Source organism: Lissotriton helveticus, chromosome 1_1 (genome assembly GCF_964261635.1).
Source record: "Lissotriton helveticus chromosome 1_1, aLisHel1.1, whole genome shotgun sequence".
NCBI classification, from domain to species: Eukaryota; Metazoa; Chordata; class Amphibia; order Caudata; family Salamandridae; genus Lissotriton; species Lissotriton helveticus.
The window spans coordinates 1,644,811,682-1,644,825,672 of record NC_136057.1 but is presented as its reverse complement, the minus strand read 5'-3'; positions in this window follow the sequence as shown (position 1 = coordinate 1,644,825,672).

The following is a 13,991-nucleotide window of genomic DNA, read 5'->3' as shown; positions in this document are numbered from 1 at the left end:
GTAAATGCAGCACAACATGGGTGGCGGAACAGTGGCGCAGGATGACTGTCACATCCCTGGTGATGCGCCACTCATCATAAATCTATCCCTAAGCTTCTTATCTTGTTACAGATGAACTGCCATATGTATCATCAAAATATTTTACATATTATAAATAGCAAATTTTAAGGAATAAATAGCGATTCTTTACTATTCCTAATTTGCAATGAGCAAATTGCTAATTGCAAATTACCCATTCATTTCCATAGGCTAGGAGGCTCATAGGAATTAATGTTGCAAGTTGTGATTAGCAATTAGCTCATCACAAAATAGGATTTTTTTCAAGCGTGCAGGGGTATCTCAAGAACACCCTGCTGCACCCCTGAAAAAGAAATTTGGGAGCACATGGCACACCTACATGCCCTAATGGCATGTATGGGCGTCATATGGGACCTTTTTTTTTTTTTTTTTTAAAATGCTTTTTGAAAAGAATTCGCAAATTACCACAAACTAGAAGTTGGTGGTAGTTTCCAAATCCTTAATATCATTTTTTACTTTTTTTTTTTTGATACATTGCATTTAAGGAATCACAAATTTTGAATTATTGACATTTTAAGTAATTTCCACATGTGCAGTGTTTTCAAAATATAATTTGAAAATCGTTTTTGGGGAAAAGTAATGGTTTGCAAATTTATGACAAGGACATAATGGTGTATGCTTCTCTATAAGGCATTTCAGTATCTCTAATGTCATTTTTCCCATATTACATTATAAGACCTTTCCCCATGAAGCACATTCCTTGTAAATATGCTCCCACCTGTGCATTGCAAATTTAGATTTTGACTGTTTCAGACACATAGCCATGTTGAAAGTGACCCAAAAAAATTGCAAACGTTTTAAAAAAAAACATTCATGTGTCTTAATGACATTTTAAGTCATTTCCCCATGGACAATGTTTTCTAAGTGGCACAAAAGAGGTATACACCTATCATAAATCTGTCCCTAGCATTATAAATGATTAAATCAGGATGACAATAAGATGTGGCCTATCCAGAGGTTTGTTTAAGGTGAGGCCTACTCAGGATTGCAGATTAAAGTTACGCTTGATGAAGAATACAGAGGAGATAATTTATTGTAAAGGCCTACCAATGAAGTAAGTGATTTCTACTTCATTGCACCAGTCATCATAAATGTATCCATAAGCTTCTTATCTTGTTAGACATCAACCGCCATATGTATCATATAACTATTTTGCATTTCCAAAAAAGCGAATTTTAAGGAATAAATAGCGATTCTTTACCATTCCAAATTTGTTTGAGAAAATTGCTAATTGCAAATTACCCATTCATTTCCATGGGCTAGGAGGCTCATATAAATGAAGGTGCAATTTGCGATTAACAATTTGCTCATCACAAATTAGGAATTTATTCCAAAGGTGCAGGGGTGTCTCAAGAACACCCTGCTGCAACCCTGAAAAAGAAATTTGGGGGCATATGGCGAACATAAATTTTAACAACATTCCTTTACCTCAAAAACGATTTTCAAATCATAACTTCAAAACACTACACATGGGAAAATTACTTAAATTGTCCTTAAGACACATAAAAGCGTTTTTTGATTGGCTTTCCTGCATGGTAGGGTCACTTTTAACATGGCTATGTAACATAAACATTCAAAATCAAAATTTTCCATGTACAGGTGGGAGCATATTTACAAGCAATTTGCGCCACAAAGAAAGGTCTGACATTAAAATGGGAAAAATAACATCAGGGACAGTCAATTGCCTTATAAAGAACCATACACCATTATGTCCTTCTCATGAATTTAAAAACAATTCCTTTTTCCCAAAAACGATTTTCAAATCATAATTTCAAAAAACTGCACATGAGAAAATGACTTAAAATGTCATTGAAACACATGAAAGCGTTTTTTGATTGGCTTTCCTGCATGGTTGGTTCACTTTTATCATGGCTATGTAACACAAACATTGATAATTAAAATTTTCATGCACATGTAAGAGCATATTTACAAGCAATTTGCGCCACAGAGAAAGGTCTTACACTAAAATGAGAAAAATAACATCAGGAACAGTCAATTGCCTTATAAAGAACCATACACCATTATGTCCTTGTCATGATTTTATAAACAATTCCTTTTCCCCAAAAACGATTTTAAAATCATAATTTCTAAACACTGCACATGGGAAAATGACTTAAAATGTCATTAAAACACATGAAAGCGTTTTTTGATTGCCTTCCCAGCATGGTTTGGTCACTTTTAACATGGCTATTTAACACAAACATTCAAAATCTAAATTTTCCATGCACATGTGAGAGCATATTTACAAGCAATTTGCGCCACAGAGAAAGGTCTTACACTAAAATGAGAAAAATAACATCAAGGACAGTCAATTGCCTTATAAAGAACCATACACCATTATATCCTTGTCATGAATTTAAAAACAATTCCTTTTCCACAAAAACGATTTTCAAATCATAATTTCTAAACACTGCACATCAGAAAATGACTTAAAATGTCATTAAAACACATGAAATCATTTTTTGATTGGCTTTCCAGCATGGTTGCGTCACTTTTAACATGGCTATGTAACACAAACATTCAAAATCAAAATTTTCCATGCACATGTGAGAGCATATTTACAAGCAATTTGCGCCACATAAATCATAATTTTCTCCTTAAAGCACACTATTCTCTATCTAAAGTAAAGAAATATTTTCTCACCTTAGCAAATACTTTGAGTTTGAAAACAGTCTAAGAAACACACCAATTTGTCTTCAGCAGAGCAAAAGGTATGCACTCCAGAGTCTGCAGCTATCAAAAGCACAGAAATGGTGTAATTCTTCACACATATTTCTCATGTCACCCAATCAAAACTCTTCCCTCACTTTTTTTCAAATGAAAACCCTTCCCCCTCTGCCCTTTCTGCCTATTTTCCATAGCAACCACCTCTTGGAGAAACTCTGGTGTTTGCAAATTCACACAACAATGTTGCAATTGAACTCTGAACTCTCAGTGCACCTGCATATCCAGTGCTTTCTTTCATTTAATGATTTTTTATTGACCACTCAAAATACATCTTTCAAACAACACATCTGTACACCCTAACTTTCTGTTTTCATCAATCAAAATCCACCAATCACTGTTACTACTTCATGAACACAGAAACTCCACAGTTTTTTTCATTTCAAACTCACATTTTTTCAACTGCCATTTCATTGCCACACTTCATCTGACTGCAGGAGAACCTTCTCTCACCATGTTTTCTGTCTGGATTGTTGGTCATAGTTATATTCACTGGGCTCAAAGGTACGTTGAAAGCAGGAATTTACCTAACCTCAATTTACAAGATGTGGAAATTAAGTGGTTTGGCCACAGAGGATTAAAATGTCACCAATTGATACCATTGGTGAAAACCTTTATGCATTTGCCAAAACCTGACCTGTTAATTGTGCACTGTGGAGGTAATGACTTGGGCACTTTGACTGGTGTAGGTCTGGAAATGCTTTTAAAGGACACCTTTGAGCAATTAATGGCACTTTTTCCTCAGACTGCCTTGGTATATTCAAATATATGCCAAAGACAGAAATGGAGGTGGTCAAACCAATTTTGTCCACAAATTGAGAAGTCGAGGAAGCATGTAAACAAATCTGTTTCAGCTTACATGAGAGACCATGGAATGGGCTCCCTGTACAACAATAACTTGCGTTACTACATGCAAGATATCTACAGAGGAGATGGAGTTCACTTCTCAGATGAGGGCAACAGAGTTTTCACTCTGAATTTAAAAATGTGCATTGGTACCTACTTATAAGTACCAAAATGTACCATAAACCCAAAAGCTCTTCTCAGAGCTACCCTACATCTAATCACTCACAATTATTATTTTACTCTAACTTTTTTCACTAATTTTCAACAAAGTACACTCCCTGGGGCGCTACCCGGTACGCGTACCGGGAGCTAACCTCGCGAAATTTTTTAAAAAAATGTTTTTTTTTCGCACATATAAACCTCCTCAGCCACCCTCAGAAAACCTAGGGGGTCAAGATAAGTCTACCGTGCCCCCTTCTACCCATTCTGAACATTATTTGCCCTCCATCTTGTATCTTAATTCGACCGAAACACAAAATGGTGGACTCCCGGAACGCTTAAGGTACGCGAACCGGGGCGCTCAACGGTTCGCGTACCGGGTCGCTCCCTGGGAAAAAAAGGTGGGAAAGTAGTTCACAGAAAAGCCACTGGAGACAATTTCACCAAATATAGATTAGCTCATACTACATACCAATCCCTACCATTTTCACAAATTTGATTGGAATTCCATTTAGCCATTTAGCCTGTAGACCTCTCTAAATACCGTGAGGTAAATTACTTCACAAAACACATCTGAAATGTTGGAATTGACAACCAATTAAAATGTTACTTTCATTTTCTACTTTTTTTACCTCACATTTGATTGGTTATGTACCCGAATATATATAAAGGAAGAGAAGGAAACACAGCCATTTTGACTACTACTTCCTGGTGTACATTTCAATAGGATTTTCATTAATAACTTCAACTTCTTTTTAAAGGTAAGTTGTTATTTTTAAAACTGAAGTATATTGTGCACTTTAAGTTAATATGGCAAACTTTTTCTGTTAGTTATATACTATCCCTCTGTAGTACTTATAAATTTAGATACACTTTTTTATATTCCTACTTCCACTCTGATACTATACACTGCCCAAAGATAAATTCTCTGTTAAAAACTGCCTATCTAAAATTAATCCCAACAGTGCCCTACCTCTACTAATATATATTTTTTATGCAAATTTCAGGAAAAATGGAAAGTGAACAAAACATTTCATTTGAAATTGTCCTTCCAGAGTCCAACACAGAAATCATTGATCCAAATGAGATTGAATTTATGGATGAAACTTGGGACCAAGAACTACTGCAATGTGTACAAGCAGTAGATAACCTCCTTGCAAATGAGGACATTTTACAACCTCAGAGACTACAATCTATATTCCATGATTATTATGAAATTTCTGACAATGAAATGTTAGAAAGTTTAATAAATTATGAAACACAATAAAAAAAGCTTAAAAAAAAAAAAAAAAAAATTAATCAACAAAACCAACAATCAATTAACATACAGCATTTGAAAAGTCTATCATTCATTTTTCATTGTGATACGCTCCCCAGAACGCTTCCCGGTTCGCGTACCGGGCGCTAACCACGAAAAAAAACAAAAAAAAATTTTTTTTTTTTGCTTAGCGGGGCCCCTTTAAAGCCTCCACATCAAACCTAGGGGGTCAGGGAGGATCTACTATGCCCCCTTATGGTCATTTCCCCCTTTGTTTTGTCCTCCTCTTGTCACTCGATCCTACCGAGAGACAAGATGGCGGCCGCTCCGGACTGTTTAGAATGTTGACAGACACCGGAGAGCCAATCAACTTCGCTACGCGAAGTTCCGTTACGCGTCAAGTACGCGTACCGGGGCGCTGCCTGGTCCGCGCTTACAGATATATATCTTTTTTTGAACGTTATTTTCTCAAAATCCACTGCAGCACATATATTGAGACCTACAAAAGGCACATCGGGCTACCAGTCCCTACAATTTTGCCAAGTTTCGTGCAAATCCATTCAGCCGTTCGGGCTAAAAGTGAGGCTAACCGCCCTATGGAAAACTCAATGTTAAAAACACGTTTTGGGACCCCCCTTTTTTCTCGGCCCCCCCTGGACCAACTCCCCCCAAATTTCCAGTGGCTGCTCAGAAACAAAATGTTCCATTTTGCTGAAAATTTCAGCCAATTCCGTCCACAAACGCCAAAGTTATTAGACATAGAATTTTCAAAAAACCCATAGAGAAAAAATCCTAACTATATATACCTACTGGCGACCGCCAGTAGGTAATATATATATATATATATATATATATATATATATATATTCACTGAAAAAACCATAGGTTATAGACCATATATAGTTAGGAATTAGCATTTAAAAAACCTTATTTTACTCACACAAAACCATTGAAATTCCATATATAGTTAGTTGCACTAACTATATATCGCGCACCCGCAATCCACTGCTGATCATGTCACATATTACATCATTCATGACATGGTCAGTGACATCACTGATGACATCACTGATGACATCTCAAATGACATCACTGATGACATCACTGATGACATCTCAAATGACATCACTGATGACATCACTGATGACATCTCAAATGACATCACTGATGACATCACTGATGACATCATCCAGTGACTGTGTGTTTCTGTAAAGTTTAAATATGTTTGATATATTGAAGAATGAGTGGATGTATAAGTGTCTGGATGAAGGATTTAGTAGGTGCGTGACTGACTGTGAGTGAGTGAATAAATGTGTCGTACTAAATGCATGGGTTAGTGACTGAACAGTCTGAATGTGTGCATCAGTATGTCTGTTGTGATGTAAACTGCTGCATGTGTTGATCATTAGCTATACGAGAGGCTATATGTGTTATTGATTGGTTGCCCAAGTATTTGTATGGGAGATTGAGTTTGTGTGGGGGTGGCTGGGAGGTGTGTGACTCTGTGCATAGATGTGTCAGCAGTTGATTCACTAGGTGTATGAGTTCAAGAGTGCATGTGGAAACAGCTACATGGGCAGTTGACTGTGTGCATGAGTGTATTGATGAGTGAATGGATATCTCAATGCTACATGTCATAGTGAGTACATATGTAAAACACAGTACATGTGAGAGTTGGCATATATAATTAACTGTGCATGAGAGCCACTGAATGTGTGAGTGGCTGTATGGATCATTGTGAACTTGTATCAGGGATTGTGTAAGAGAGTAAATATGTGTTAGTATATGCTTGAATAAGTAAGGTGTGTATAACTGTATAGTTAAGGAAATGGAGGTGAGATTGTTTCTTTGCATGACTGACTAGGTGTGTGAGTAACTCCATGGATGAGTGACAGTGTGTGAGTGTCTGTATACACTGAGTGTATCTAAGGTTATATTAGAGTCTGAAGAGGTTTATCGTATTAGCACAAGAATGATGTCAAATGAGATGTCATCAGTGATGTCATCAGTGATGTCATTTGAGATGTCATCAGTGATGTCATCAGTGATGTCACTGACCATGTCATGAATGATGTAATATGTGACATGATCAGCAGTGGATTGCGGGTGCGCGATATATAGTTAGTGCAACTAACTATATATGGAATTTCAATGGTTTTGTGTGAGTAAAATAAGGTTTTTTAAATGCTAATTCCTAACTATATATGGTCTATAACCTATGGTTTTTTCAGTGAATTTTCAAGGTTTTGTAAATGCTAATTCCTAACTATATATGGTCTATAACCTATGGTTTTTTCTGTGAATTTCATTGGTTTTTTAACAGCTAATATCTGTAGCTGTAAAATGTATTCTTCTTTAAATCCAAAAATATATTTTATATGTTTATGAATAATTTTTTTTTTAAATATTTTTTTTTCTTCGTTCCCGCTTCGCGAATCGGGAAGCTTCCCGTTAGCTGACCTTGATGCCGCGAAATAGACCGCGAGCCGGTAAACGTTTCTTTACCGCAAGTGCCGCGTTAGAAAACAACATCGTGACGCCTCCCGTCCGCATGACGTTCCACGTTGTCGCGTGATACGTCATATGACGTGCTACGTTAGCGAACTGGTACGCGAAGCGAGTGCCAAAGCGCAGGTTTCTGGAAGCAAACCGGGAGGCCCTGCAAAGCGCTTAACGTAAACACAGCAAGTCATGTGACTTGGTAATAACACTTTTCATTGGTTCATTTCACTTTTGGTTTCCTAATGATGTAAGACTAGGTCATATAATCTAAAATGAACACTTTTGATTGGTTGAGAACTCTTGTTTTTCCCAAATGATGAAAATCCCTCCTTCTTTCCTCACTCTGACTTTCATCATTGTGAGAGAAAGACCCTTTGTGATCACTGAGCAATGGCTTCTTTAGTAGCTTCAGCTGGTGCTTCCCCACCACCTCCACCACATCCAAGGAAGAGTGGACCACCTGCTCAAGTTGTAATTCAACAAGAAGAAGAAGAAGAGGAACAGGAGGACGAGCACGAAGAGAGGCAGTTTTTGCCTGAGCAGCCCAAGACGTCTCACCGGAAAGAAAACTTCATTTGGCAATTTTTTAAAATTCCCAAAGGTCAGAAAAAAGTAAATGCAAGATACGTAACTTGCCTTATATGTCAAGATAGACTGTCCAGAGGGACCGACAAAAAATACAGTTTCGGAAACTACACAATGCATCGCCATATGACTAGGTGGCATCCTAACAACTACAGTGCTGCACAGTTTCGGAACGACCTAGATAATCTCCCTATTATGGCCAGAAGATCTGTTGTACCGGAAGTAACGGGACCAGAGGGCAGGGAGATGGTGCCAAATATACAAATGAGATTTGGTGAAGTAAAACACACCTGCGTATTTTGCGATGGATTCATTTCCTACGGAGAAAGAAGCATCACTCTGATCAACAGAGCTATTGACTATCATATGCAAGTTTGTCCGAAACGCCCAAAATTGTTGCTCCTGTTGAGCCCTTTACAATGAATCGTTTTCATTGCCCCCTCCAAGAAAAACCCAAAAAAATATAAAACTGTTCCGAAAAATTCAAAAACAGTAAAAAAATGTTCAGAAAAATAAAAAAAAAAGTTCTTTTCAGAACTACCTCCCCGTTATTAAAAAATTGGTACAATATTTGGAACTGTGCCAACCTCTATTTCTCTTAGTTCGCTTCCTAGTTCGCTCGCTGGTACGCGAACTGGAAGCGAACCAAAAACAGTAAGTATAAGGGAAGGAAACACACACTTATGTTAAAAGAAAGACAGCTATAGGGGAGTAAACTAGAGATACTATTACCCATAATCCACTACTGATGATGTCACATATTACATCATTCATGACATGCTCAGTGACATCATCAGCAGAGGATTGCGGGTTTTTTGGCAACATGCCTTATCCACGGTTTAATAACGCTGCCTTTTGCTTTATATAAGTTTTCAAATTGTATGAAATATATACCAATAGGTCTTTATGAACCTTTAGGTAGTGCTTTTGTTCATGAGGTCTGGTCGCTTCCATACACATACAGATGTTTCAAAGATGATCAAGAAGTTTATCTGAATGGAGAGGAATGCACTGAGACGCCAGATCATTCACTAATGTGTAGGCACATACAGTTACACGATTCATGCAACAAACACCAACCAAATATGGCTTGCGTGTTGCAAGGCACGCCAGTTCCTGCTATCATCCCCACGTTCAAGTTGTTGGAAAATGGTAGTTATTTGATGCTCAATAATGAAGATTGTTCTGAGTTAATTAAAAGTATTCCTTTTATCGTAACAGTAAGTGAACGGGTTATTTGCTGCAGAAATGTTCTATTTCCTCCCACACATGAACATAGGGAGTTTTCAATCTGGCCACAAATACCAACCTTGGGACACGTTTCAACGGCATGACAAGAATAAGAGCTCTTTTGTCTCAGAGAGAGGTGGCCTTGAGTTCGGCCCGTGAAACTTTCGTACTTCACATAGCGAACACCCGTACACAGGTTTGCCTTTCAATTTCAGCAACATGTTTCCGACTATCTTTAACGCATCCTCCACAAAATCCCTGGCACACTTTTTTAAAGTTGTTACCAGTGGTCTCGTGACTTCATTTGAGAAAATCTTTGGAGTCATCCCTGCTCCCTTTCATTGTATTTTCTGCACTCTGGTTCGTGGATTGGCATTTTTACTTGCATTACCAGCGGACGCTCTTGTGCTTTTTTACATTTTTAAATATGGATGTCCCTCCTATGCAACCTCCGACCCTGCAGCTGCTGACACTGTTCCGCAATCGCATGCTAGAATATTATGGCACAATGCCGTTGGCGATATTAAGCACGGCATATGGATTATCTTTTCGGTTCTCCTACTTCACCTGTGTCCAGCCTGTATTTCACTGCCTGACCTGTGATTTCGATTGGGCCATTGATTTGTGTCTCTGCGGACCGGTTTCTCCTGACGTCGACTTTAATCAGCTGATGACTCCTATCATTACTCACGAGTTGATTTGTCCTGGCGAAAGGATTATGGCTGTGGCATTGATGCATGGACTACTTGGTCCCTGGAATTTACTGGCGGCAGCACAGTCTTTCTTGGAACACAGCTTTCTTGAAAACCCACCGAGCTGTCCTCTGATGGTGATAGAGGATCCGGTGCTGGGAGAGCACGTATGTTCTTTTCCGCTTTTAAATTGGATGGCTGAACTGTTTTCGGATGAAGACGGTGACTTCCTATTGGAGGCTGTTGCAGCTTATTTTGCATACACAGTTATGTCATAGACCTTTTTCATGTTTGATATGCTGAGTACTAGCATTTCATTGACAATTCATTGACTTATTTGTCAAGTTTTTATTATTTACCTTGCCTATTGGCTTAAGACTCGATAAAGTACTTGGCTGTTTTATTTTTCTTTAGCATTGAATTTTCCTAGTTTTTAATGCTTTACCTTGCGGACCGTCCACATATAAACTTGCAATCTGCTCTCATGAGATGGCACTTCTATTATCTTATTCAGTTCGTTTCCGGATCATGAGGAGGTGTCATCTAGGTCCTGGATATCTTTACACCGTGTTAAGTTAGCATGGGCTCATTACCGGTTTAAACGCCATTTTTCCTTTTTTGCAACTTCTGCACACGACACTTAGTTGTTGCTTTAGCTTTCCACCTAGTAGTTCATCGTGGTTTACATGAGAATAATATGTTATTGGTCTACTATCTGCTTTACTTGTTAAACTATATCTGTACAGCGAGTGCTAAAGTTTCAAGAACAACACGATACAGAATTGTTATGAGGTCTGATCTCCACGACTTCATACTCATAACATAAGTGCAACTTCTGCCAATTCTGGGCATGAGGCGGGTTTTATATTGCTTTGCCGAACACACATACACAACAGTTGATGCGGTTCACATGAAGAGAGAGCTGGTGTATGCTGATGTGATTCCTTCAAATCTAAGACACTAAAGTATGGACACGCCCTAAACCAACACAAAGAGACCTTCTTAGCAAATAATATAATATGTGTATTAGGGAGGGTGAGATATAAGCAGCCGCGGGCCGTGGAGGGAGTTACGATGGGGCAGGGAGGCGGGGAGGGGGAGAAGCAGGGTGGAGCCCTCTCTACCTTGCCCCTCCCCCTCCCCGCCTCCCTGCCCCACCGTAACTCCCTCCACGGCCCGCGGCTGCTTATAAGTGTTGCTAACTCTTATTCATTTACAGCATGTTAACATACTGTCACCATTCGCTTTTTATGTACTAGTAACTATGCTGGTAATTTTGCTACTGATAATATGTGTACTTGTATTCTCCACCCTGCTTCTCCCCCTCCCCGCCTCCCTGCCTCACCGTAACTCCCTCCACGGCCCGCGGCTGCTTATAAGTGTTGCTAACTCTTATTCATTTACAGCATGTTAACATACTATCACCATTCACTTTTTATGTACTAGTAACTATGCTGGTAATTTTGCTACTGATAATATGTGTACTTTTATTATCTAAGGTACTACGCCTGAGAAGACGGCATTAGTAAATAAACATTTCAAATACACATCTGTTCTTCTTAACTCCATGTTCTGGTTTCTAAGAAATCTATAACGACCGACTGTTCATGAGTTCCACGTATCCTGAGGTACTATAAGTTCATATTCTGGATTGTCTAAACATTGAGAGTTTGTTATATCCAATGTGACACTGTACCTAGCTTGCTAAGGAGTTTTTGATTACTAACGTGAGTTTTGGGACACCCTAATTCGCCGAGGTTCCAATCCTCTGTCCACAGTTCTGTGTGAGAACAGAAACCCTGCGACAGGGGCACCCCCGACCCTTGCTGGAGCTTCATCACACTTGCGATACAACTCCAGCAATGCGCCACCTTTACGGCACAGATACATCACGCATCTGTGCTGTTTTTGCCCCATGATGCGCCGCATTGTAAATGCAGCACACCATAGGTGACGGAACAGCGGCACAGAATGACTAACACATCCCTGGTGATGCGCCAGTCATCATAAATCTATCCCTATGCTTCTTATCTTGTTAGAGATGAACCGCCATATGTATCATCAAAGTTATTTGCATTTCCTAAATAGCGAACTTTAAGGAATAAATAGCGATTCTTTACCATTCCTAGTTTGCGATGAGCTATTTGCTAATTAGCCGAATGTAGCCCAATGAAGCCCAATGTAGCCCAATGTAGCCCAAAGATGGCCGCCAGACACACAAAAAAACAAATGTAGCCCAAATATCAGCCAGATGTAGCCCAACTATAGCCCAGTGACAGAATGACCAATCAGCTTCGCAAACCTCCGTTACGCGAAGCGGAGCGCTGTTACAGATATATATCTTTTTTTGAACGTTAATTTCTCAAAATCCACTGGAGCACATATATTGAGACCTAGCAAAGGCACATCGGGCTACCAGTCCCTAATATTTTGCCAAGTTTCGTGCAAATCCATTCAGCCGTTCAATTATTATTTTTATTATTTTTTTTTGCCCCGCGGGGCCCTTTTAAAACCTCCACATCAAACCTAGGGGGTCAGCGAGGATCTACTATGCCCCCTTATAGTTATTTCCCCCTTTGTTTTGACCTCCTCTTGTCTCTCGATCCTACCGAGAGACAAGATGGCGGCCGCTACGGACTGTTTGGAATGTTGACAGACGCCGGAGAACCAATCAGCTTCGCTTCACAAAGCTCCGTTGCGCGAAAAGTCCGCGAACCAGAGCGCTAACCGGTCCGCTGTTACAGATATATATCTTTTTTTAAACGTTAATTTCTCAAAATCCACTGGAGCACATATATTGAGACCTACAAAAGGCACATCGGGCTACCAGTCCCTACAATTTTGCCAAGTTTCGTGCAAATCCATTCAGCCGTTCGGGCTAAAAGTGAGGCCAACCGCCCTATGGAAATTAACATGGGAAAAACGCGTTTTGGGACCCCCCTTTTTTCTCGGCCCCCCCTTGACGAACCCCCCCAAAATTTTCAGGGGCTGCTCAGAAACAAAATGTGCCATTTTCCTGAAAATTTCAGCCAATTCCGTCCACAAACGCCAAAGTTATTAGACATAGAATTTTCAAAAAACCCATAGAGAAAAAATCCTAACTATATATACCTACTGGCGACCGCCAGTAGGTAATATATATATATATACGTGTTGGAGTGCCCTTGTGGTCTACGCTATGTTGGCAGTACGACACTACCGGGTCACCAAAGGGTACTCCAACATCTACGCGCAATCAAGAACCATGATCTGACGTATCGGGTGGCCAGGCACTTCCAAAAACACCACGAGGGCGATCCTAAGGATTTAAAATACTTTTTGATCGACTCTGTGCCAAAAAGAAAACGTGGTGGGGACAGAGTTAGGAGCCTTAGGTTGCTGGAAATGCACTACATTTTGTGCCTCGACAGTAAATACCCTAATGGCCTCAACAGCTCGGAGGAACTCCATGCAAGCTTGTAGACAGACAATTGGTAGTTTAAATCCCATAACAAACCTGTAAAATTGTCACCATAAGAAGCTATACAGCTATAAGATATACACCAGAAATTCGGGATTTAATATACAAACTAGCCAATTCTAGGTGGGCCAAACTAGGGTAACATAGCCCCCTTTTTCCCGTTCATAGTCGGACAACAATTCCAGGCACTATAGGTGTTTTTAAACACATATAGGACATCAGTTGTCAGCATGATTTGCCGTCGCAAATACCTCCTTATAGACAATTCTCTCCTTTTAACCACTTAGAAATTTGTGATTTGCACTTTTGTTAGATGTTTTAAAATTTGTAGATGTATTAGTTGTGTACACTGATATGCATTGAAAGGATTCCCACTGAACCTTTACCTCATAATAATTGATAGGGGAAAGCAGGAGGCAGTTAATATTCTTCCACAATCAGCAATGTAGGAAAATTA